Below are 25,094 nucleotides of genomic sequence, written 5' to 3'. Positions count from 1 at the left end.
AAGAGATGAGCAGTGTTTGCAAAACTCAGTCTAAGGTACAACCATACGCCGCCGACGAGTACGTACACTTGTTGAACAGTTTCAGCCATTTAAATGGCATCGCATTGTGCGCCTGCGGGAAGTTGGACGAACGTACTGCTGCACATGCCAGGCACAATCGATCAGTGGTGTGTCGCTGCTTTCAGAAGTGGTCTGTGGAACATTCCCACACCTGTAGCCCAGGTCCTGGATGTCCGCGTAGTACAGATGTACGCCGACATAGACCCATTGTGCGAGCGACGGTGGCCGACCGAACGTCATTCAGGAAAGAAATCTGGGTAAATGTTCCACCTCCAAGTCATCAGGGACCACCAGGAACAACCTGCTTGCAGCTGGATTAAGATTGCGTGTGCCACCACGACACTGCCGAACCTGGCTACTGTGATATCGTGAAAGAGTTGTCTTCAGTGATGAGAGTAGCTTCTGTGTATATGCGAGGGATAGAAATACACGCATATGGCATAGACCTGATGAGCCGACGACACACAGGTCCCAACCTAGGCTTCAAGGTGTGCGTGTGGGGTTGGAAGGGCGTGGGGTGGGGGGCATCAGTTACAACTGGCGGTCACATTTGGTGTTTCAGCAGAGTAAAGTAACCAATGCCCGCTATATTGACCGGCTATTATCCCCCTGCAATTGCCATCTCTTCCATAGAACAGGGCGGTGTTGTGGTGTACAACAACTACCCTGGCCAGCAAAATCACTAGCGTGATGAAGCGGGAAGTTATTCATTCTCCAGAACCTGCAAGAACCATTCCCGAAATGCAACGAAATACATACGATGCAATGGACAATCCATCACAGGATGCTATTTGGCACCTTTATGACAGTTTGCATGCCAGATTACACGTCTGCGATGCCATTAGAGTAGGATACTCTACGTACTGATGCGACTGTTTGGACACCCTGCACTGTGACGTGTGTGTCTCATTTGATATGATTTGTTATTATATAACCCTACAACTACAGGGGCATGTCCTTGTTACCAGTGACATACAAAATACTTTCTAAAGCACTTTTAAATAGAGTACAGGAACAAGCAGGGCGTAATATAGGAGATTATCAACCAGGATTTAGAAAAGGTAGGTCATGTGCAGAACAGATTCTTAATTTAAAAACAGTTGGACAGTTTCCGTGCCAGATTACACGTCTGCGATGCCATTAGAGGAGGATACTCTACGTACCGATGCGACTGTTTGGACACCCTGCACTGTGACGTGTGTGTCTCATTTGATATGAATTTGTCATTATATAACCCAACAACTACAGGGGGATATCCTTGTTACCAGTGACATACAAAATACTTTCTAAAGCACTTTTAAATAGAGTACAGGAACAAGCAGGACGTAATATAGGAGATTATCAAGCAGGATTTAGAAAAGGTTGATCATGTGCAGAACAGATTCTTTATTTAAAAACAGTTGGACAGTTTGCGTGCCAGATTACACGTCTGCGATGCCATTAGAGTAGGATACTCTACGTACTGATGCGACTGTTTGGACACCCTGCACTGTGACGTGTATGTCTCATTTGATATGAATCTGTCATTATATAACCCAACAACTACAGGGGGATATCCTTGTTACCAGCGACATACAAAATACTTTCTAAAGCACTTTTAAATAGAATAGAGGAACAAGCAGGACGTAATATAGGAGATTATCAAGCAGGATTTAGAAAAGGTAGATCATGTGCAGAACAGATTCTTAATTTAAAAACGATTTTGAGAGTGAGAGCTATACAAAATAAAAATACAGTAGTTACTTTCGTAGACTTCAAGAAGGCCTACGACTCAGTTGACAGACAAACACTATTCCAGATATTCTATGAATCAGGGATAGATGAAAACACCAGAAGACTTGTTGAACAAACGCCCACAGATACAACATCAAGAAGTTTCAAGACGAAAGTTCTGAACCATTGAAAATCAAAACAGGGGGATGTCACCAATTCTCTTTAATTTGGTTTTAGATAAAATAGTAAAAACATGGGAAAGTACATTAAAAAACAGAGGCACAAAGGGTATAGGCATGGGCCAAGGAAAGAACAAATTTGAAGTGAAATGTTTAGCCTTTGTGGATGATATGGCATTGATAACTGAGAACCGAACAGACGCAACAGTTATGCTTGATCTGTTACACGAGATTACTGAAAAGACTGGGATAAAAATATCCTATGAAAAAACCGAGTATATAGAACACAGACATAACACAGAAAAGTTTATGAAAACAAAGTATGGATAAATTATGAGTTGATAGATTCAGACGCCTGGGGGAGTGGGTCCAGGCCAGTGGACTGTATAACACAACAAATAAAGAAAGAATAAAAAAGTTAGAATTTGCATAAAAATTAACACAAAACTTCTACAATAAGAAATCAATATCCAGACAAGCGAAGATTAGACATTATAATTCAGTTATTAGGACACAAGCAACGTATGGATCAGAGTGTCTAACATTGAATAAGAAAGGCGAATTAAGAGAACTAGAGAAAAGAGAGAGAAAAATACTAAGAAAAATTCTAGGTCCTGAGAAAAACAAGGAAAATAGGTGGATTATAAGGAGAAATGAAGACTTATACAACAATGCAGGAAAGATCACAGATACAATGAGGAAGAGACGGCTAAAATTTTATGGACATTTAAAAAGAATGGAAGAAACATGGATTACAAAGAAAATATTTAATTACGTTAGTAAGCTGAAAAGAAAACTGTAGGATGGATAGAAGCAGCAAAGAAAGACGCCAACAAAATAGGTGTTGCAGAAGAAATAATAAGTGACAGGAATCACTTCAGGCTACTGATGGAAAACGCAAACTATGAAGAAGATGAGCCAAAACCTCGACCCAAGAGAGTGTGGACAGATGAGCAGAGACGAGCAGTTGGCGAGAAAATGAAGAAGTACTGGGAAGAACGGAAGAAAAAGAAACACCATAAGTCTTAAGTTGTATGCGGTCCATAGCTGGCCAAATTCATAAATAAAAAAATAAACCCTACAATGATGAACTATCTGTCACCTCACTTGTCAAAAAAATGACCTTCTCCTTGAGGTGTGTATAATAATTTGGTTGCGTACGATAATAATAACAACAAACTAACATAACAACGTAACATGAGAAATTACGAAATTCCTGTTACATTTAGACACATATCGTAAGTGATTTTCGTATCTCTGCAAATAGTCAATTCGGTACTATGCAAGACGCTGGTCGTCACAAGCAAGGCGTGTAAGAGAATGCTGGGGTGTTCCCTCCCTCCCTCCCACCCTGTCTGTCTGCCAGATAAGTGGGCGCTGCAGAGCGGGTGACGTCAGCGCAGCGCGTGATCCGCCGTGGACGGCTGGCGATCACTTGTCTGCCGCCTCCCGGATACGCCCGCGCATCCGCCAGCCGCCTGCCGCGCCACGCCCGGCTGACGCCGCCCGGGATTTCCGTGGGTCCTCCACACTCGACAGGGCGTGCTCTGCGAGACAAACACTCTACGTAACACGACACGCTGTTGTGTGGAATTCCTACCACCGCCTCTTAGGACCCCACACTATAGTGCGGACAATCCAGGACTTTCTTCATCATCATCGTCGTCACCTACTTGCTGTCTATTTACGGAATTAGTGGACAGCCAACCAGTGGATAATGTCATATCTAATCAATATAATACAGAAAGTTGTACTTCATATTTCAACAAACGTAAGCAGGGAGAATCTTCAGCCGGCTGGAGTGGCCGTGCAGTTCTAGGCGCTACAGTCTGGAGCCGAGCGAGCGTTCCGGTAGCAGGTTCGAATCCTGCCTCGGGCATGGATCTGTGTGATGTCCTTAGGTTAGTTAGGTTTAATTAGTTCTAAGTTCTAGGCGACTGATGACCTCAGAAATTAAGTCGCATAGTGCTCAGAGACATTTTTGAGAATCTTCTGATTGGGAGAAAATCATTTATGAGGTTCCACAAGGCTCAGTCTTTAGCCAACTATTGTTTCTCTTATACAGGGTCATTCAGATGCCCCTACCGATGAATATTATGCAAGCAGCAACGCCTCCAAAAACGGCGAGCGAAATTTTCAACTTCTCTCTCTTGCTAAACACGAACTTTTACTCTTACAAAAAAAAAAATGAATAGGACCTTTTTGTAGGGAATTTAATGTAGTTGACTGGGATACGTTTCTGCTGGACACCACGATTTTCCAGTTATTCAAGACAAACACATTTGAAGATCGCTTTTCTAATATTTTCTTGAATAATTCGAAAACTGTGACCTCTAGTGAGTTGCATAAAATTTTCTACAAAGATATCCTGTTCCTTTTTGCTGTAGGACTTATATTTTGTACGAAGGGAGCGAGAGAATATGGAAACATTGCGTGTGGCATTTTAAGGCATTGAGGGTTACATAAAACTCGTCAACAGGGAAGCTGATGTAAACAACTTTCCATCTAATATACAAAAATTTGTACAATGCACAAAATGTTCATAAAACCATGTGAAACTGTCACGAAAGTCCTTCTTTGAGATGTTGTTCAACTCATGCATCACATTCACACCGTCTTTGGTATTCGCATTTTGCACTATGTCGTTTTGTGGTAGGCTCATATTTGTAAGTATTGTATATTATGAGATGTGACAGTCTCGTTTGTAATATTTGCCACAGATAGCCACTGAGTACATGTTTAGTGGAGACTCTTTGAAGACCAAAGTTTACAGTGTTGTCACGGAGTGAGTCCACGCTGATTTGCATAACTTTGTCGAGTCCTGGTAGAATCGGATGTGTTGTCTTGGCCATACTGGAGCGGAGGCTGTATTTCAGAATGCAGTTAATGCTCACTGCTGAGGTCGTCGGTCCCTAGACTTACAAACTACTTAAACTAACTTAATCTAACTGATGCTAAGGACAACACACACACCCATGCCCGAGGGAGGACGCGAACCTCCGGCGGGAGGGGCCGCGCAATCCGTGACATGGCGCCTCTAACCGCTCGGCCACTCCGCGCGGCGCAGTTACTGCAATTGGAACATATCAAATGAGGTAATATCTGGCTATGCATTGACAATATTGCTGGAAAGGCATTGTTGTGTTTAGGAAGAGATTTCAGTATTTTTCAATATCTTAACTCGTAATTATTAAAACATTGTCGTTTTAAGCACTTCATAATATGCATCACCTCAGGAAAGTATCACTCTTTGCCCCTTTGTTTCTAAAGTAATGAATGTAAGAGGAAGTTTTGACAAAAGTGCACTTCTTGAGCTTTTATGTTTTATTGATATATCCAAATTACATTTATTGTTACTAACAATGTTCATCAAGGTACACATGTTCAAACTTTCTAATTTTGTTCGTAGTAGTCGTTCATGGTTAATGCTCAACTAAATCACAATAGTTTTCAAGATATTCCCTGCTGAGCCTTCACATCCCACTTGATTATGGAAAAGTATTTAAATACCTTTATCTGGAGACACATTTCATCTTGCGTGATCCGATTACTAGTAAATGGTTTTTAATGGCGCTTAGTTTACTCGTATCGCACCTACCGAGATTTATTTACGTAGTACCAAAAGCAGCGAGATTTCTGTGTAAATACATAAAACTGAAACCAGTCACTTTATTCCATGAAACCAAAGGAATAAAGGCTCATCTTCAAAACGTGTAAGAAAGTTACATAGCTATATCAAGGACGACGATGGGTGCTGCTCTGTGACAAGAAGATGGAACATGCTTTAATGCGTCACCATGAGTATTGTTTACCTGCGGATTTGGATACAAAATTTAATTTTGTATTTACTGCGACAGTATTGGCGCCTTTTGTTGTTCATATTCATCTTTCTGTTTCCATTGTGATGCCTAGTTGCTACCACATCGCTCACTGTTACAAAATATGTAAGCATATACACTGTGATAACGAAACTTTTACTCAGATGTATTGTTAGTTTTTGTTTGCTTGCATTAAAGTCGATGTATGGGCAGATACATTTATCAGTATTGGCGCTAACATAAAAGCCCATATTAAAATAAATAAATAAATTACTACAAGAACAAACTTCAAACGTTATAGTTCCCTATTTCTAGTCTTATGTTAACATATAATACAGTCAATTTATGAGCAAATACTTTGATCAAGATTGGCGTTAACATGAAGACCCAGGAATAACATAATACAGAATTATAGTATTAGTAATGAACTGCAGCTGTCTGTGTGATCATGTACTTTATATTTAAAAACAAGGACAAAACTTCAAATGAACTGCTGAATTATTTCTGTTCTTACATTAATATGATCTGGAATATTAGAGAAGACAGACTCTGTTTATTTCAGTTAAGGGTAGAATGAATAGAAGTGTTGATTTATTTTAACACTAGAAGGCTACGACATTTAGACATATAGTACAGGGTTTATTCTGTGGCAGGATATTTACATTGACACCATTGTAGTTAGAATGTAAAGAGAGGGATAGAGGGGAGTTTAGTGGAGGGGGACTGGGAGGGGAGAAGAATTGGCTGATTCATTACCTGTTTTGAACTACTATGTATTCGAAATTCTGGATTAAAAATTTTGTTCGCAGTTCAATTTGGCCATTGAGTGAGTAGTCAGATGCTGTATTTGTGTTTATAAAGGTTTCGATTTCTTCAAGAAGATCAAGTCTCACACCCTTGTTGGCAAGATGGAGTATTTGGAGATTTTGTTCTATGTTGTTTGCAGAATGATTTTGTTGAGCAAGATGAGGAGCAAATCAGGATTTGTGCAGGTTGTTAAGATGGAGTGTATCCATGTACTGTTTAAATCTTGTTGTAAAGCTTCCACCAGTTTGTCCAATGCAGAAGCTTGTTGGATGTGAGTAGTAAATGAGTTTGTATACACCTGAATTTTGATACTGTTGTACTTTACTAATATTCCAGATCATGTTAATATAAAAACAGAAATAATTCAGCAGTTCATTTGAAGTTTTGTCCTTGTTTTTAAATATGAAGTTCATGGTCACACAAACAAATTCAGTTCATTGCAAATACTACACCTTTGTATTATTTTATTCCTGGGTATTCATGTTATCGCCAATCTTATTAAAGTATTTGCTCATAAATTAACTGTGTTATATGTTAACAAGGGAGTAGAAATAATAAACCAGATCATTTGAAATTTGTTCTTGTAGTAATTTGTTTATTTCTTATGTTTCGGGTTTTCATGTTAACGCCAATATTGATTAATATATTTACCCTTCAGCTTCAATACATGGAAACAAAAACAAACAACATCTCTGAGCAAAGTAGGTCTACGTCATATCTTTGTGTGAGCATCTCTGTAACAAGTAACAATTTATAGCACATCCTGGATGCTGGCAAAGTTTCGTTATCACACTGTGTATGCATACATATTCTGTACAAGTGAGTGATGTGGTACCATCTGGCCATCACAATGGAAGCAGAAAGACGGATATTAACAACAAAAGCCGCCCATACTGTCGTAGTAACTACAAAATTAAATTTTGCATCCAAATCGGCAGGGAAACAAAGCATTAAAGCATGTTCCATCTTCTTGTTACAGAACCAGCACTCAGCATTAAGCTTCGTGGAATGAATAAAGTGACTGTTTGCAGATTTGTGTATTTACTATAAATATACAATCACGGGTTCTTAAATGCCCGTAATGGATAAGCTTAACCTAGTGTGATTTCTTCCTGCTCATCTTGTTGCCACCATTATGCATAGTCGAGCTACGAGTCTTTTGTTGCACGGATAAGCCATTTCATTCTTAGGGACAGGTTCAGACACTGTCTAGTGCGATTAAGAAGAGTGAGTGATAATTCATTATACACAGATTCAGATTACCTTCAGCTTCAACGTACGGTTATCCTGTATATCTACCAATTACAGTTGTCAGGCCAAAAATACTATCGTATTCAGAGTGCTGCGTTAAAAAATATTGTATTGTTCTGTACTCGTAGCAGTGGATAGGTGTACTTCATATTCAGTCATGATGCGAGAAACTTGCACAGCATACTGATGTTGTACAGTTAAAAGACTGTATGTATGGTCTGCACTAGAAGTTCAACTATGAAGATTACGCGTAAAGTTAATACAGTTACAGAGCAATCATATCTAGGTCAGATTTGTAGGTTTGACAGAGTTTGCATAAAGCGTGCATTGGAAGCCCAAATACCAGTGCTTTACATAGTCTCACACAATGGTTTCGTACAGGCAGCCTATGTTTTGATAACACCAACATCCATGTTGATTTTTTCCATAAAAGAATTTTTCACTTTCTGCATTTTTAATTAAACTGCGGCAGGCCTTCACGCGTTGCTCTTTTTGTTTGGCTCAAACTTTGCGCACACTTTTTTTTCTTCAACACATTCTACGGAATGTCGTACACGCTTGATATACAAATGTTGAGTTCGTTGCTCCACTACGATCTGTCGCACTACTTCGTTGATCCACTGCGACCTCACGTCCACTACGCTGGAAAGGGACTGTGGTTGTTGTGAGCGGACGCAAGGAGAATTGGCCACTCTTCGGGGGCAGGTGGAGGCTTTGTCTGTTAGGCTCATCGAGCTCGAGGCGCAGGCGTCGGCTCGTAGTGGCGTTGGGGGAACTGTGGTGAGACCTATGCCTACTTCGGTGGCCTTAGAATCACATGGAACCCCTGATGTCGCTGCGTCTTCCGGCAGTGAGCATCTTACCGGTCAGCCATCACTCCAGGGTGAATGGCGGACAGTGGTGGGCTCGCGCGTGCCTGGCCGAAAGGCGAAGGTGGGATCTGGCCGCGTGGCAGCTGCCTTACCCCTTTCCAACAGGTACGGGGTGCTTCCTAGTGGTGATGACATCGTTTCCGAGCCACCACAGGATGCCTCGCCTGTTGGGCCAGTGGCCGATTCTCCGGCAAGGTCCCGACAGTCACAGAGGGCGGGCCTATTAGTTATAGGGAGCTCCAACGTTAGGCGGGTTATGGAGCCCCTCAGGAAAATAGCGGGTAGGTCGGGGAAGAATGCCAGTGTGCACTCGGTGTGCTTGCCGGGGGGTCTCGTCCGTAATGTGGAGGAGGCCCTTCCGGCAGCTATTGAACGCACTGGGTGTGACCGGCTGCAGATAATAGCACATGTCGGAACGAATGACGCCTGCCGCTTGGGTTCTGAGGCCATCCTTGGTTCCTTCCGGCGGCTGGCTGATTTGGTGAAGACAACCAGCATCGCACGCGGAGTGCAAGCTGAGCTTAATATCTGCAGCATAGTGCCCAGAGTCGATCGCGGTCCTCTGGTTTGGAGCCTTGTGGAGGGTCTAAACCAGAGGCTCAGACGACTCTGCGACTATAATGGTTGCAAATTCATCGACCTCCGTTATTGGGTGGAGAACTGTAGGACCCCCCTAGACAGGTCAGGCGTGCACTACACACCGGAAGCAGCTACTAGGATAGCAGAGTACGTGTGGCGTGCACACGGGGGTTTTTTAGGTTAGAGGGACCCCCCCTTGGGCGAAACGATAAAATACCTGACGGCTTACCAGAGAGGACATTATCATCGTTGATAAAGAACGTCCGTCCTCAGAGACCAAAAACAGGAAAAGTTAACGTAATATTGGTAAACTGCAGGAGTATCCAGGGCAAGGTTCCTGAATTAGTATCTCTTATTGAAGGAAATAGTGCGCATATAGTATTAGGAACGGAAAGTTGGTTAAAACCGGAAGTGAACAGTAACGAAATCCTAGACACAGAATGGAATATATACCGCAAGGATAGGATAAACGCCAATGGTGGAGGAGTATTTATAGCAGTAAAGAATTCAATAATATCCAGTGAAGTTATTAGCGAATGCGAATGTGAAATAATCTGGGTTAAGCTAAGTATCAAAGGTGGGTCAGATATGATAGTCGGATGCTTCTATAGACCACCTGCATCAGCAACCGTAGTAGTTGAGCGCCTCAGAGAGAACCTGCAGAACGTCGTGAAGAAGTTTCGTGATCATACTATTGTAATAGGGGGAGACTTCAATCTACCAGGTATAGAATGGGATAGTCACACAATCAGAACTGGAGCCAGGGACAGAGACTCTTGTGACATTATCCTGACTGCCTTGTCCGAGAATTACTTCGAGCAGATAGTTAGAGAACCAACTCGTGAAGCTAACGTTTTAGACCTCATAGCAACAAATAGACCGGAACTTTTCGACTCCGTGAATGTAGAAGAGGGTATCAGTGATCATAAGTCAGTGGTTGCATCAATGACTACAAGTGTAATAAGAAATGCCAAGAAAGGAAGGAAAATATATTTGCTTAACAAGAGTGATAGGGCACAAATCGCAGAATATCTGAGTGACCACCATCAAACGTTCATTTCTGAGGAAGAGGATGTGGAACAAAAATGGAAAAAATTCAGAAACATCGTCCAGTACGCCTTAGATAAGTTCGTACCGACTAAGGTCCAAAGCGAGGGGAAAGATCCACCGTGGTATAACAATCATGTACGAAAGGTACTACGGAAACAAAGAAAGCTTCATCATAGGTTTAAGAGTAGTCGAATCATAGCTGATAAGGAAAAGCTGAACGGAGCGAAAAAGAGCGTAAAGAGAGCAATGAGAGAAGCATTCAACGAATTCGAACATAAAACATTGGCAAACAATCTAAACAAGAACCCTAAAAAGTTTTGGTCATATGTAAAATCGGTAAGCGGATCTAAATCCCCTATTCAGTCACTCGTTGACCACGATGGCACCGAAACAGAGGACGACCGAAGAAAGGCAGAAATACTGAATTCAGTGTTCCGAAACTGTTTCACTGCGGAAAATCGTAACACGGTCCCTGACTTCAGCCGTCGCACGGACGCCAAAATGGAAAATATTGAAATAAACGATATCGGAATTGAAAAACAACTGCTATCACTTAGTAGCGGAAAAGCATCCGGACCAGACGAGATACCCTTAAGATTCTACAGTGATTGTGCTAAAGAACTTGCCCCCTTTCTATCAGCAATTTATCGTAGATCGCTGGAAGAACGTAAAGTACCTAGCGACTGGAAGAAAGCGCAGGTCGTTCCCATTTTCAAGAAGGGTCATAAATCAGATGCGAATAATTATAGGCCTATTTCGCTTACGTCAATCTGTTGTAGAATAATGGAACATGTTTTGTGTTCTCGTATTATGACGTTCTTAGATAATACAAATCTCCTTCATCATAACCAACATGGATTCCGCAAACAGAGATCATGTGAAACTCAGCTCGCCCTATTTGCCCAAGAAATTCACAGTGCCGTAGACACTGGCGAGCAGATTGATGCCGTATTCCTGGACTTCAGGAAGGCATTTGATACGGTTCCGCACTTACGTTTAGTGAAAAAAATACGAGCTTACGGAATATCGGACCAGGTTTGTGATTGGATTCAGGATTTCCTAGAAGAAAGAACACAACATGTCATTCTTAACGGTTCAAAATCTGCAGATGTAGAGGTAATTTCGGGAGTACCGCAGGGAAGCGTGATAGGACCTTTATTGTTTACAATATACATAAATGACTTAGTTGACAACATCGGTAGCTCCGTGAGGCTATTTGCAGATGACACGGTTGTCTACAAGAAAGTAGCAACATCAGAAGACTCGTACGTACTCCAGGAGGACCTGCAGAGGATTAATGCATGGTGCGACAGCTGGCAGCTTTCCCTAAACGTAGATAAATGTAATATAATGCGCATACATAGGGGCAGAAATCCATTCCAGTACGATTATGCCATAGGTGGTAAATCATTGGAAGCGGTAACGACCGTAAAATACTTAGGAGTTACTATCCGGAGCGATCTGAAGTGGAATGATCACATAAAACAAATAGTGGGAAAAGCAGGCGCCAGGTTGAGATTCATAGGAAGAATTCTAAGAAAATGTGACTCACCGACGAAAGAAGTAGCTTACAAAACGCTTGTTCGTCCGATTCTTGAGTATTGCTCATCAGTATGGGACCCTTACCAGGTTGGATTAATAGAAGAGATAGACATGATCCAGCGAAAAGCAGCGCGATTCGTCATGGGGACATTTAGTCAGCGCGAGAGCGTTACGGAGATGCTGAACAAGCTCCAGTGGCGGACACTTCAAGAAAGGCGTTACGCAATACGGAGAGGTTTATTATCGAAATTACGAGAGAGCACATTCCGGGAAGAGATGGGCAACATATTACTACCGCCCACATATATCTCGCGTAATGATCACAACGAAAAGATCCGAGAAATTAGAGCAAATACGGAGACTTACAAGCAGTCGTTCTTCCCACGCACAATTCGTGAATGGAACAGGGAAGGGGGATCAGATAGTGGTACAATAAGTACCCTCCGCCACACACCGTAAGGTGGCTCGCGGAGTGTAGATGTAGATGTAGATGTACTTAACACAGCCTGATCACAACTGACTCATCGAATGTAGGCTTGTTGTTTGCAGTTGTTGGTTCAAGCTGCCACCGTAGTTATGGCGCTGACGTCACTTGCACACCAGGAATAAAACCAGTCTCGGAACTTTGTGGACGGACAGCGTATATTGTGCGACTAACTCTCCTGTATGAAAGGATATTTGTGAAGAATTGGCGTAGCATATGCAGGAGAATTTCTGTGAAGTTTGAAAGATGGGAGAGAGGTGCTGTCGAAAGCGAACCTGTGAGAATGGATAGTGTTTCGTGTCTGGATTACTCAGTTCATAAGAAATATGCCCGGAGGCAACGTCCTGCACATGATACCCAGTACGGCAGACAGTTCTAATCTGCCAGGAAATTTCATTATTCTCTTCAGATTCTCGCATAGATGCTTGATCCGATTGTTTCTTTATGTCGTCAATCCATCTTTCATTATGTAGCCCTCTACAGAGCGATGACAAAGTCCCATTACTCCCTATAGCGTTTCCACATATTCATAGATGGTTGCATTGTATTAATGCGGAATCGTGGCAGAGGAAAGCTTTGACGTAGTATCACTACTCTTTATTATAAAAGAAAGCATGGTCCGCTGTACGCTGTAATGTAATTGTTCTATATTTGAATGGTGTGATTAGCTAATTTCTACCATAAGTCATAGGAATGCATACAAATAATTATAGAGGACTTAGTGTTTTGTGTCTTCTATCAGCAGACTTTTTAGCATTGTACTGGAAAACAGGTTGCAGAATAAGATTGAGGTAAAAGTGCGAGAGGAACAGGCAGGTTTTACTGTTGAACGATCTTGTATGGATCGTATTTTTAGCCTTAGACAAATAAGCGAGAAGTATTCTAACGGTCAGGAAGTATACCTAATATTTATGGATTTAGAAAAAGTGTATGATTCTGTACCAATAAAAGGGGTATGGGAAGCGATGGAGTATCCAGATGTAGAAGCATAACAAATATATCCAGAATGAGATTTTCACTCTGCAGCGGAGTGTGCGCTGATAGGAGACGAGGTACTGGTAGACGTAATGCTGTGAGGACGGGGCATGAGTCGTGCTTGGGTAGCTCAGTTGCTAGAGCACTTGCCCGCGAAAGGCAAAGATCACGAGTTCGAGTCTCGGTCCGGCATACAGTTTTAATCTGCCAGGAAGCTTCATAACAAACATGAGCTGCCTAATGTGTCCCAAAACGTCGTGTCTAAAAAAGGGATTTTTTCCAGGGCTCGTACATCGTGTTCTGTTGGTAATAGAAAGCTATGGTCAAGCGTTTTGAATAGCCCTTGGGCTAGGTACCATTTGTATAGTCATCGGAAGAGTAGTCTTACTGTAATTATCCTACAGTACTGGGTCAAAGTTTGAATATTACACTGATCCTCCAGTTTAAGCAAATAGAGCATATATCCGTTGTTTCTTTTTGCATTAAATGTGGTCTCTGGTGTGTCTTAAGGAGCTTATGGAGGCACCATTTAGTTCATGGCGCTTTCCTAAAAAAAAACACCACTAAAACATGGTTAATTGATACCAAAACCGAGCCGCGAATTCCCAGACAGTTGTGCACAGTAAATTGCCGAAAATTGTACGATCTTTTCCTGCGATCCTGATCTCAAATAACCTCGAAAATTTTCGTGATACTTTATCCATTTGCCGGCCGGAGTGGCCGTGCGTTTCTAGGCGCTACAGTCTGGAACCGAGCTTCCGCTATGGTCGCAGGTTCGAAACCTCCCTCGGGCATGGATGTGTGTGATGTCCTTAGGTTAGTTAGGTTTAATTAGTTCTAAGTTCTAGGCGACTGATGACCTCAGAAGTTAAGTCGCATAGTGTTCAGAGCCATTTGAACCTTTATCCATTTCCGAGTTACAAAGGTTCAAAGTGACCCTACTTATACATGCAAAAAAACGCACGTAAAATCCGGTGTGAGGCGAAATCTAAATATAAATAACAGCAACAAACTGCTAAAATTTTAATAGTGTATTTTCTATGCATTTATCAAGGCATCGTTGGGTTTTCAAAAGCATATATCCGTTGTCGACAAACACCAAAAAAATATAGTTTTTGGAGTTCCAAAATCGAGTCGCAGATTCCTACGATCCCGATGTCGAAAAACCTTGCAAATTTTTTTTTTATATCTTTACCCGTTTCTGAAATGTAGAGGTCCAAAGTTACTTTACTTGTACACATAAAATACGTACGTAATATCCGGTGTGAGGCGAAAACGTAGCTTATAACGTACCTTAACACTTACTGTAAAGTGTCTCTTTTATCTTCAGAAGGATTCTGGGAATCCCCTGTTGTAGTACTGAAGTACGTGTATAATTTAAAATCTGTTCTGGGGTGTAAAATTAGTGTGGCATTGTTTCAATTTTCCCTGTCGAGCAGACATCGCCTTGACGTAGGACTGACCGTTTCGGCGAGAGGGTTTGCGTGTTCAGTGAAGCCGAGAGCTGTACCGGCGGTAGCGCAGTTAGTGGCAAAGTCTGCTTTGCCGGACAGGCCTTGCAGAGTAGCCAGACAAAGAGTGTCTCACAACGTCCCACCCGGAGTTTTCCTTTCTTGAAATTATAATACAGAGTAGGGAGGACTCTTAGCGATAGTGAAAGCAGCCTCCCTAGGGAACTAAACCCTGGGGAAAAATCCCAGTCTTCCAGGTTGGCGGTTCGGAGGGGAGGGGGGGGGCGGTTGTTGGCACCCAACGCGGTAAAAACAGGATTTGCTACGTTTCCCAAACAAAATAAAAAAAGTCAAACTGATTACAAGAACAAAGATTCTGATTTGTGGAACATGGAATGTACAGAGGTTAGCAGGAAAAATTGAGAATATAATTAAAGAAAAGGAAGTGCTGAAAATCGGTATCCTGGTAATGACAGAAACGAAAGCGAAAGGATATGGACAACAAGTGATTGGAGGTGATATTCTGTTCTGGAGTGGGGTGGAAAAGAACTGAAGGAGCAAAATCAGGAGTGGAGGAGTAGCAGCTCTTATAAAAAGAAAATGAAAACAATGAATAATTAATTGGAAAGAGTGAGTGAAACAATAATCAGGATAACAATAAAAATTCATGGAGAAAACTGGGGTGTATGGTCTATAAGAAGATGCACCTGATGAAAATAAGAGGGATTTCTTCGATGAATTGTTAATAATGGAGGAATTAAATGGGCGAATTGGAAAAAAGATTAATTGATGACGTTGTAATAGTACCATGGGGACAGGAGGTAGAAAACGATAATGGAAGTAGGTTGATTAACTTCTGTAAGGTTCAGAAGTGTGCTACTACGAGAGGCCAATTCTGCCATAAAGAAATATGTAAGTACACCATGGCCAATCCGTCACGGAACCTAAAATCAACTATAGGCTCTGTAATAGTGCGAAGGCGGCGGGTAATTAATCAAGATGTAAGGGTAAAAAGAGGAATACAGTGTGGCTTCGATCATTTTATAGTTGCTTCAAAAATAGTTTTTCCTATTGAGACCTAGATGAAACAGGAGGAGAAAGAGGAGGATGCTGTAAGTAGAACTTAGAGAATCCAAAATATAGGATACATATGCTACAAGAAGGAAATGTAAAAAGTTTGTATGAGCAAAGAGTAAATCTAAGATTGGATACAGTGGAGGAGGACTGGAGAGCTAATGAGCTGCGTAGTTTCCAGAAACAGTCAATTAAGGAGGCAGCGGAGGAGGCTTTAGGAAGGGAAAGAGAGAGAAGAGTAAGAGTTGAATGAATGACCACGGAGTTACGTATGTTTTCAGGTGGGGATATTCAGCCAAATAATTGTTAAAATTCATGGTTAAACCTTCAGCTGTCATTTATTTTGCGCAATTCGCTACTAGTTTCGGTCAATGGCTATTATCAAGCTTTTTCCAGGTAAGCCTGATAATGGCAATTGACCGAAACTACTAGTTTGCAAAATAAATGACAGCTGAAGGTTTCTCCATGGATTTTAAAGACCACAGAGTTGTTAGAGGTGACTGAGGAAAAGAAGAAATTATATCTTATATAGTTAAGCTCTGCGAGTGAAGAGGACTGGAATAGGTACGTGGTACATAAAAAGAGGGCTAAGAAATGAACAACAAAGTGTAAGGAAGAGAAATGGGAAAGAGTATGTTGTTCACTTGGATACTGGAGATCGGCAGAAACAGGGGGTGCTAAGGAAGATGAAAATGGCTAGTAATCTTGTACCCACAATACAACAATATATCTATTGGACAGTGTAAAACGCACTTTCAAGAACTTGTAGTAGAAAAAAGAAGAAACCACGTGACAGAAGTCTACGACAGAAGCAGTATATTAGGTACTATAGAACCTACACTGAAGGAAGAGGTAAAAGAGATGCCGAAATAGAAATGGAATGGCAACTGTGATGGAATTGTGGAAGTATAGGCTTCCTTAAACGGTGAGACATATGTAAATTGTGCAGTCAGATTGTTGAGGGAGAGGAAATAACAAGAGAGCGGTATATATCATATTTATTTGCTACCTACATAAAAGAAAACAAGAAACATACAAATAATTATAGAGAACTTAGTGTTTTGTGGCTTCTATCAGCAGACTTTTTACCGTTGTGCTGGAAAACAGGTTGGAGAATAAGACTGAGGTAAATATGCGAGAGGAACAGGCAGGTTTTACTGTTGAACGATCTTGTATGGATCACATTTTTAGTCTTAGACAAATAAGCGAGAAGGTGTATTGCAACGTTCAGGGAGTACACCTGATATTTATGGATTTAGAAAAAGCGTATGATTCTGTACCTATCAACGGAGTATGGAAAGCGATGGAATATATACATGTAGAAGCACATCAAATATTCCTAATTCAAAGAGTATACCGCCGATCATACACAGCAGTTAAAGTAGGGAAAAAATTGAATGAGACGTTCCAGACGTCGAAAGGACTTAGACAGGGCTGCAGTATATCGCCGACCTTGTTTAAAATATACATGCAGTATTTATTGGGACGGTGAAATCGGCCAAGCGGAGGTATAGGATTTCCTTTCCAGCATGGAACTATCTACACATTATTATTTGCCGATGATCAGGTACTGACAGCACAAAGTGGAGAGGATGTTAGTTTCATGATAAGTTAACAGAAGCATTTGAACGAGGCGGGTGTAGAATAAATACGAAGAAAACAGAATATTTAATAGTGGGAGGAGATGGAAGGGGTATAGTACTGCTGTAAGGAATTATTCAAGCTGTAAAATAGTTAAATACTTAGGATCAATTATCCATTTCTTGGGAATCGGTGAAGCAAATGTGGAATGCAGAATCCAGTAGACAACAGGAGCAATTAAAATGCTAAATGGAGTTCTGTGGAGCCGGGCAATACGAAAAGAAACAAAGAAGAGGATTCCGCAACCATTAGTGGAAAGTGTACTAACGTACGGTGCAGAAGGATGGATCCTGGGACAGCAGCAAAGAAGCAGAGTATACGTGGTAGAGATGGATGGAATAAGGAGGACAGACAGGATATCCAGAAAACAGGGGAGAAGAAATGAGACATTTAGGTAGATAAAGGATATGGAACAACCACTTGTGGAAAGAATTGAGAAGAGAGGTCTTCAATGGTATGACCATGTATGGCGAATGGAACAAGGAATATGGCCAATCCAGGAATGGTCGCCACCGGAATTGTAGGAAGAATGGACGGCCGAGATTAATGTGGAGAGAGGGAGCAATTGGAACAATGAGGAAGGGAGACCTGAAAGAGAAAGACTGCCATGATCACGAAAGCCGGCGAATCGGAGTATAGGCCAACTGCTGGAGAGCGGAGAAGACCTTAAAAGTAAGTTATTTCAATTTCATATCTTATAAACTATCAAATATATATATACTATCAAAATTTTACTGCCCCATAAAGTTCTTTTTATATGAATGACATCGCCAGCTGTAGCAGGGAAATAGGGGAACCAACAGAAATACGCTCTTATTGGAGCACAAAAAGGCCTAATACAGGGCTATTACAAATGATTGAAGCGATTTCATAAATTCACTGTAGCTCCATTCATTGACGTATGGTCCGACACACTACAGATACGTAGAAAAACTCATAAAGTTTTGTTCGGCTGAAGCAACACTTCAGGTTTCTGCCGCCAGAGCGCTCGAGAGCGCAGTGAGACAAAATGGCGACAGGAGCCGAGAAAGCGTATGTCGTGCTTGAAATGCACTCTTATCAGTCAGTCATAACAGTGCAACGACACTTCAGGACGAGATCCACCAACTGCTAACTCCATTCGGCGATGGTATGCGCAGTTTAAAGCTTCTGGATGCCTCTGTAAGGGGAAATCAACGGGTCGGCCTGCAGTGAGCGAAGAAACGGTTGAACGCGTGCGGGCAAGTTTCACGCGTAGCCCGCGGAAGTCGACGAATAAAGCAAGCAGGGAGCTAAACGTACCACAGCCGACGGTTTGGAAAATCTTACGGAAAAGGCTAAAGCAGAAGCCTTACCGTTTACAATTGCTACAAGCCCTGACACCTGATGACAAAGTCAAACGCTTTGAATTTTCGGCGCGGTTGCAACAGCTCATGGAAGAGGATGCGTTCAGTGCGAAACTTGTTTTCAGTGACGAAGCAACATTTTTTCTTAATGGTGAAGTGAACAGACACAATGTGAGAATCTGGGCGGTAGAGAATCCTCACGCATTCGTGCAGAAAATTCGCAATTCACCAAAAGTTAACGTGTTTTGTGCAATCTCACGGTTTAAAGTTTACGGCCCCTTTTTCTTCTGCGAAAAAATCGTTGCAGAACACGTGTATCTGGACATGCTGCAAAATTGGCTCATGCCACAACTGGAGACCGACAGCGCCGACTTCATCTTTCAACAGGATGGTGCTCCACCGCACTTCCACTGTGATGTTCGGCATTTCTTAAACAGGAGATTGGAAAACCGATGGATCGGTCGTGGTGGAGATCATGATCAGCAATTCATGTCATGGCCTCCACACTCTCCCGACTTAACCCCATGCGATTTCTTTCTGTGGGGTTATGTGAAAGATTCAGTGTTTAAACCCCCTCTACCAAGAAACCTGCCAGAACTGCGAGCTCACATCAACGATGCTTTCGAACTCATTGGTGGGGACATGCTGCGCCGAGTGTGGGAGGAACTTGATTATCGGCTTGATGTCTGCCGAATCACTAAAGGGGCACATATCGAATATTTGTGAATGCCTAAAAAAACTTTTTGAGTTTTTGTATGTGTGTGCAAAGTATTGTGAAAATATCTCAAATAATAAAGTTATTGTAGACCTGTGAAATCGCTTCAATCATTTGTAACATCCCTGTATGTACCTTTTTTAAAAGATTATGAGAGAAGAGTGGGATACCAGTTGCCTCATTCTATGTTCCTCAGCACCTTTAAAAATTTTCACAAAAATTTTGGTATGCGAACATTTTCGCATATTTTATTCTGAGAGAGAAAGAGATAGTGGCAATAGGAGAGAGATGGAAAAGCAATAAATACTGGAAGACAGTAAACAGTGGTTGTGGCATAGAAAGAGCGAAGTAGACAATTGCATTGTGAGAGAAAGTGAGGGATACAGCGACAATGTCGACAGTGACAAAACCGTGCTAGGAATAAGTGGAGATAGTGCCAGTGGTAGAGGAATAAAGAGGAGGAGAAATTGGAAATGGGTGAGAGCCAGTGATAATGAGAGACAGAGTCTATGACAATGTCAACGAGAAAGAGAGATGGTGACAGTGAGAAGTGACAGCAGGAGCAGGAAGGAAGGAATGAGGTAGTAGCAGTAAGAGAGAGCAAGAGGGAGACAATGACAGTAAGAAGAAACAGTCATAGAAGGACAGAACGAAGGAGACAGTGGATCTGGGACAGGAGACAGTGACAGCTAGCGAGATACGAAGAGATAATGGCAATGAGTTGGACTGAATGAGTGAGAGAGAATGGGCTAGTGGCAGTGGATGGGTATGAGCGACTTACAGCGATGGACTAGGGGGTGTGAGCGAGTTAGAGTTAGGGGAGCTTTAAGGAGTGAGAGGTGAGCTGCATGTTATGAAGAGCGCAAATATTTTTAAGTGCCGAAATTTTTGGGAAAATTTTTAAAAGTGCTGAGGAACGTAGAATTGGGCTGCTGGCGCGTCACTTTTTAATGAGCCTCCATAACAAATTGTGACAAGATCACAAATCAGGACTTCGGGATGGGCACTCCAAAGACGCAGGGAAATAGACAGAACCATGTCCAAACCATTTATCAGGAGCGAACAGTCCCCAATTGGCAGATGTGGAATAAACCAATCCCATAACATGGTGAGATCTGCAATGCGACTCACAGCACTGTCAAATAAATATGGACCTATCAAGTGGGTTGCAAACATTGTCGCCCAGATCATGACGTGTAGTGAGTTGTGCTCGAGATCTTCATAAAAATGTGGGATTTCTTTGCTTGTTAGTTAACTTTGCGCAAGAAGTTAAGCGAATTAAAACACCAGTTTCATACTACTATCCTACCACTACCATAGAAAATGCAACAACTTGAGAATCATCATGGACTTCTGCACAATTAACAATACTCACAGAGAGCTCCTGTACCATACCATGGACTGTCTGTTTTGCGATAGTTCCATATCTGTTGTTTAATTGTTACCTTATAAAAGCCAATGTGTAACTAAAAGACAATAACTTTATAACGGATCAAAAATATTAGTTGTGCTGTTGTTTACCATATTTTTCATCAATAGTCCCAATTCCGTATTTGTTGCGAGTTACAATGATGTATTATGGTGTGTAATTAGTTTTTATGTGCTCTGTATATACATATACAAATTTGTTTGAATGATCACACGTACCACTTAAATAGTATGGAACTGCTTTGTATGTGCACACCAATACATTAGTTTTAATTATTAATTACAAAATTTCATGTCAATGGCCCATAGCAGGGTATGAACCACCGACAACGAGCATCAGCGGGAGATGTCTGAGGACATAACGACCGATGTAGACAAAAAGAAAAAAAACGAAAACTGGATTTCTGCACACATCGAAAGAGAAAATTTAGCGTACCCTATCATTACCTTACCGAAGAAGTGATACTTCCCAAATTACTTAGACCAGAATAGCCTATTACTAACAATACAAACGAGAATTTAGAAAATAGGAGACTTTTCTGATTAAGAATGTTCGTTTGAAGGAATTGCCTGAGAAGACAATGAAGGAAGAAAGGTCTGCACTATGACGAAGGTAAGCATCACGATACAGAGTGTGGAAAGGAAACTTACGTACGACTGAAACAATGAAACGCAAGAAAAAACTATCACAGTTTCCACCACCTTAAAACATCTGTAAGGTGGTTGATGATACAGCACATCTGTAATCGTGCCAGCTAAGCCAGTTAAAAAGTTACCTCTTTCTAAACTTTTCACTCAGTAACATGTAAGATACACAACTTAGACAAACGATATGGGATTAGCATATAAGATACTTGCTGGCTCTGGCGGTGGGGAAGGGAGCTAAGACGGTGTTAATGATCAACGTGAGTTCTCAGATACTTTTCCTCAACAGGAACTGTAACTATGGTACAGAAAATATACTATCACGCGATCTGGATGAGAGTAAAACGAAGTGGTGACTGGAAACAGGACATTTGGACCAATATTGTTTTACTTCTGAGGCTTGGATACGGAGTCAGTGCCTGTGCAGCTGTGTGTATGTATGGGATGTGTTTGTAAATTTGGGGAGAAAGTAACTGCTCGAAGTGGACGTCGACGTTGGTACTGCAATTATGCAGCTGGGCTTTCGGCATACCCGTGTGGATGTCGGAATGATCCGCTTTGGTTGCATTAGCTGATAGTCAGATTGCTTCCCGTGGACTCATATTCATTTAATAGACAAGGTGTGGCCCAATAGGTAACTAATAGGACGGGGACCACACTGGCAAACATGCGACATTGGCGTTGTAACTCACAAAAGATAACAAACATTGTGATCATCTAACTATGAAATGAAACAGTGCTCCAAATTAATCCTTCTCTACTGCAAAGCTCCAAGCTGATAGTTATGAATAATAAATTATTGTTGGGTCTGTTAGATTGTAAGAAATACAGAGAACAAGAAAATTAACAATTATTGACATGTGACAGTACTAACCTACACTCATGCTCATAAATAAAGGATAATTGCAGAATGTGGTGCCACACAACGTGGCACTACACAAAACTGGCGCTGATAGCATAGGCACGTAGGGAACACACACGACACAGATCTGTAAGTCCACGGTATTGGTGTTGAGAAAACCGTCCCGAAACACACGTGCTACAAAACGCCACTGTTTCCGACATCAATATAGCATATGATCACTATGCAAACGTACACAGCTGCACAACGGGTTGGCATACTCTGGATCAGGTGGTCGAGCAGCTGCTGGGGTATAGCCTCCCATTCTTGCACCACTGCCTGCCGGAGCTCCTAAAGTGTCGTAGGGGTTTGAAGACGTGCAGCGATACGTCGACCGAGAGCATCCCAGACGTGCTCGATGGGATTTAGGTCTGGAGAACAGGCAGGTCAGTCCATTCACCTGATTCGCCTGATATCTTCTGTTTCAAGGTACTCCTCCACGATGGCATCTCGGTTAGGCCGTGCGTTGTCATCCATCAGGAGGAAGGTGGGACCCACTGCACTCCGGAAAAGGCGGACATACTGGTGTAAAATGACGACCCGATACACCTGACCTGTTACAATTCCTCTGTCTAAGATGTGCGGGGGTGTATGTGCACCAATCATAATCCCACCCCACACCATCAAATCACGACCTCCATACAGGTCCCTTCCAAGGACATTAAGGGGTTGGTATCTGGTTCCTGGTTCACGCCAGATGAAAACCTGGTGAGAATCACTGTTCAGACTATACCTGGACTCGTCTGTGAATATAACCTGGGACCACTGTTCCAATGACCATGTACTGTGTTCTTGACACCAGACTTTATGGGCTCTCTTGTGACTAGGGGTCAGTGGAATGCACATTGCAGGTCTCCGGGCGAATAAACCATGTCTGTTCAGTCGTCTGTAGCTGTGTGTCTGGAGACATCTGTTCCAGTGGCTGCGGTAAGGTCCCGAGCAAGGCTACCTGCAGTACTCCGTGGCCGCCTGCGGGCACTGATGGTGAGATATCGGCCTTCTTGTGGTGTTGTACACTGTGGACGTCCAGTACTGTAGCGCCTGGACGCGTTTCCTGTCTGCTGGAACCGCTGCCATAATCATGAGATCACACTTTGTGGCACCCGGAGGGCTCGTGCTACGACCCGCTGTGTTTGACCGTGCTCCAGTCGCCCTGGTATTCCACCCCTCATAACGTCATCAATTTGTGTTCTTTGAGCCATTTTCAACGCACAGTCACCATTAGCACGTCTGAAAACGTCTGCACACTTACTCGCTGCACCGTACTCTGACATGCACCAACACACCTCTGCGTATGTGGACTGCTGCCAGCTCCACCGCGCGACGACCGCAGGTCAAATGCATCGCATGGTCATACCCCGAGGTGATTCAAACCCGCAAACCGCCCACCAGAGCGTTGTTTCACCATGTATCAGCATTATCCTTAATTTATAGCATGAGTGTAATACTCGAATGTCCCTGCAAAGATTGCATAGTTTAGGCGAATGGGACAAGCGTAGCTAGTTATTATTAATATGAAATTGGACATAATTGGTTTATTTATCGTATGACAAAAACTTTTAATTCTCAATAATATTTCATAAAGGCATTTTGTGCAATTTCTTTATAATCAGTTACTTAAGGCAACCTGTGCAAATGCAAATCTGTTGATCTGACATAGGAGTCTGGAGGAAAACTGAAAATAAATCGCGTAAATGATGGAGATCTAAGTAGAAGTCCTGTGGGGAAGCTCCGCGAGGCGGCCCATGGGAGAGAAGAGTAAGATGAAATGTGTCTTTACTGTGTGACGACTTCTGTCAAGGGGGCTTCGCACCACCGTATTTTTTCTTAAAAGTCACACCTGATTGGCTGGATTCCATTCTGACGAGTTCCGACCACTAAAGATGCCCCTGTGGAGTGCAGCTTTTCTTCGCTGGGCTATTTTTTAACCTGGTTAACCAGTGAAATACTTCCTAGCAGTTTCCCTGGAAAAAGCCATTCGTCACTCTTCCTGTCTCTTTCTTCAGCCAATAAATGAGGTTCCTTTCGTCGCTACCATATTTAAGCCAATCTGGGAAAAGTTCCAGATGAACCAGCGTCCATCTTTCTTATGTTCTTAACCAAAACTTTTTTGTGAAGAAGTCGTGCGTCCAGCGGCGTCCCACAGATTTTAGAGATAGGAGTCTTTCTTTCCACCTGCCTGATAGCGATCTCCGGTGTCCAAACCGAAAGTCGTGGCTACGTTCGGCAGATAACAGTGCTTTCTGCTAAGGTTCCTACTCACTCTGCTTCATAAAATGTTCTCGCAAGTGGTCGTCACAGGAGGGAATTCGCACGGCGGCCTCACAGGTAGTCAGAGAAAGCTCTACCGCCTCTCGGCCACTGTGCGACTGACACCTCTCATGGTCCCCTCTCAGAAGAAGCGCAACAGGGCCCTAGCCATCCTGGCATTCGCTTCACTGACCGTGTCACACAGTTTGCTTCCAAAACATTTCCCAGTACCACGCAAGTCTATTTTTATACTATTGCAAGTAATGATGACTCCTACATTTAAGATCAATTAATTGTGCTGACTGAAGGTGTGCCTCTAGTTTGAATCCTGCAT

This window comes from Schistocerca americana, chromosome 3, assembly GCF_021461395.2.
Source record: "Schistocerca americana isolate TAMUIC-IGC-003095 chromosome 3, iqSchAmer2.1, whole genome shotgun sequence".
Classification (NCBI taxonomy): domain Eukaryota; kingdom Metazoa; phylum Arthropoda; class Insecta; order Orthoptera; family Acrididae; genus Schistocerca; species Schistocerca americana.
Note: the sequence above shows the minus strand (reverse complement) of the source record.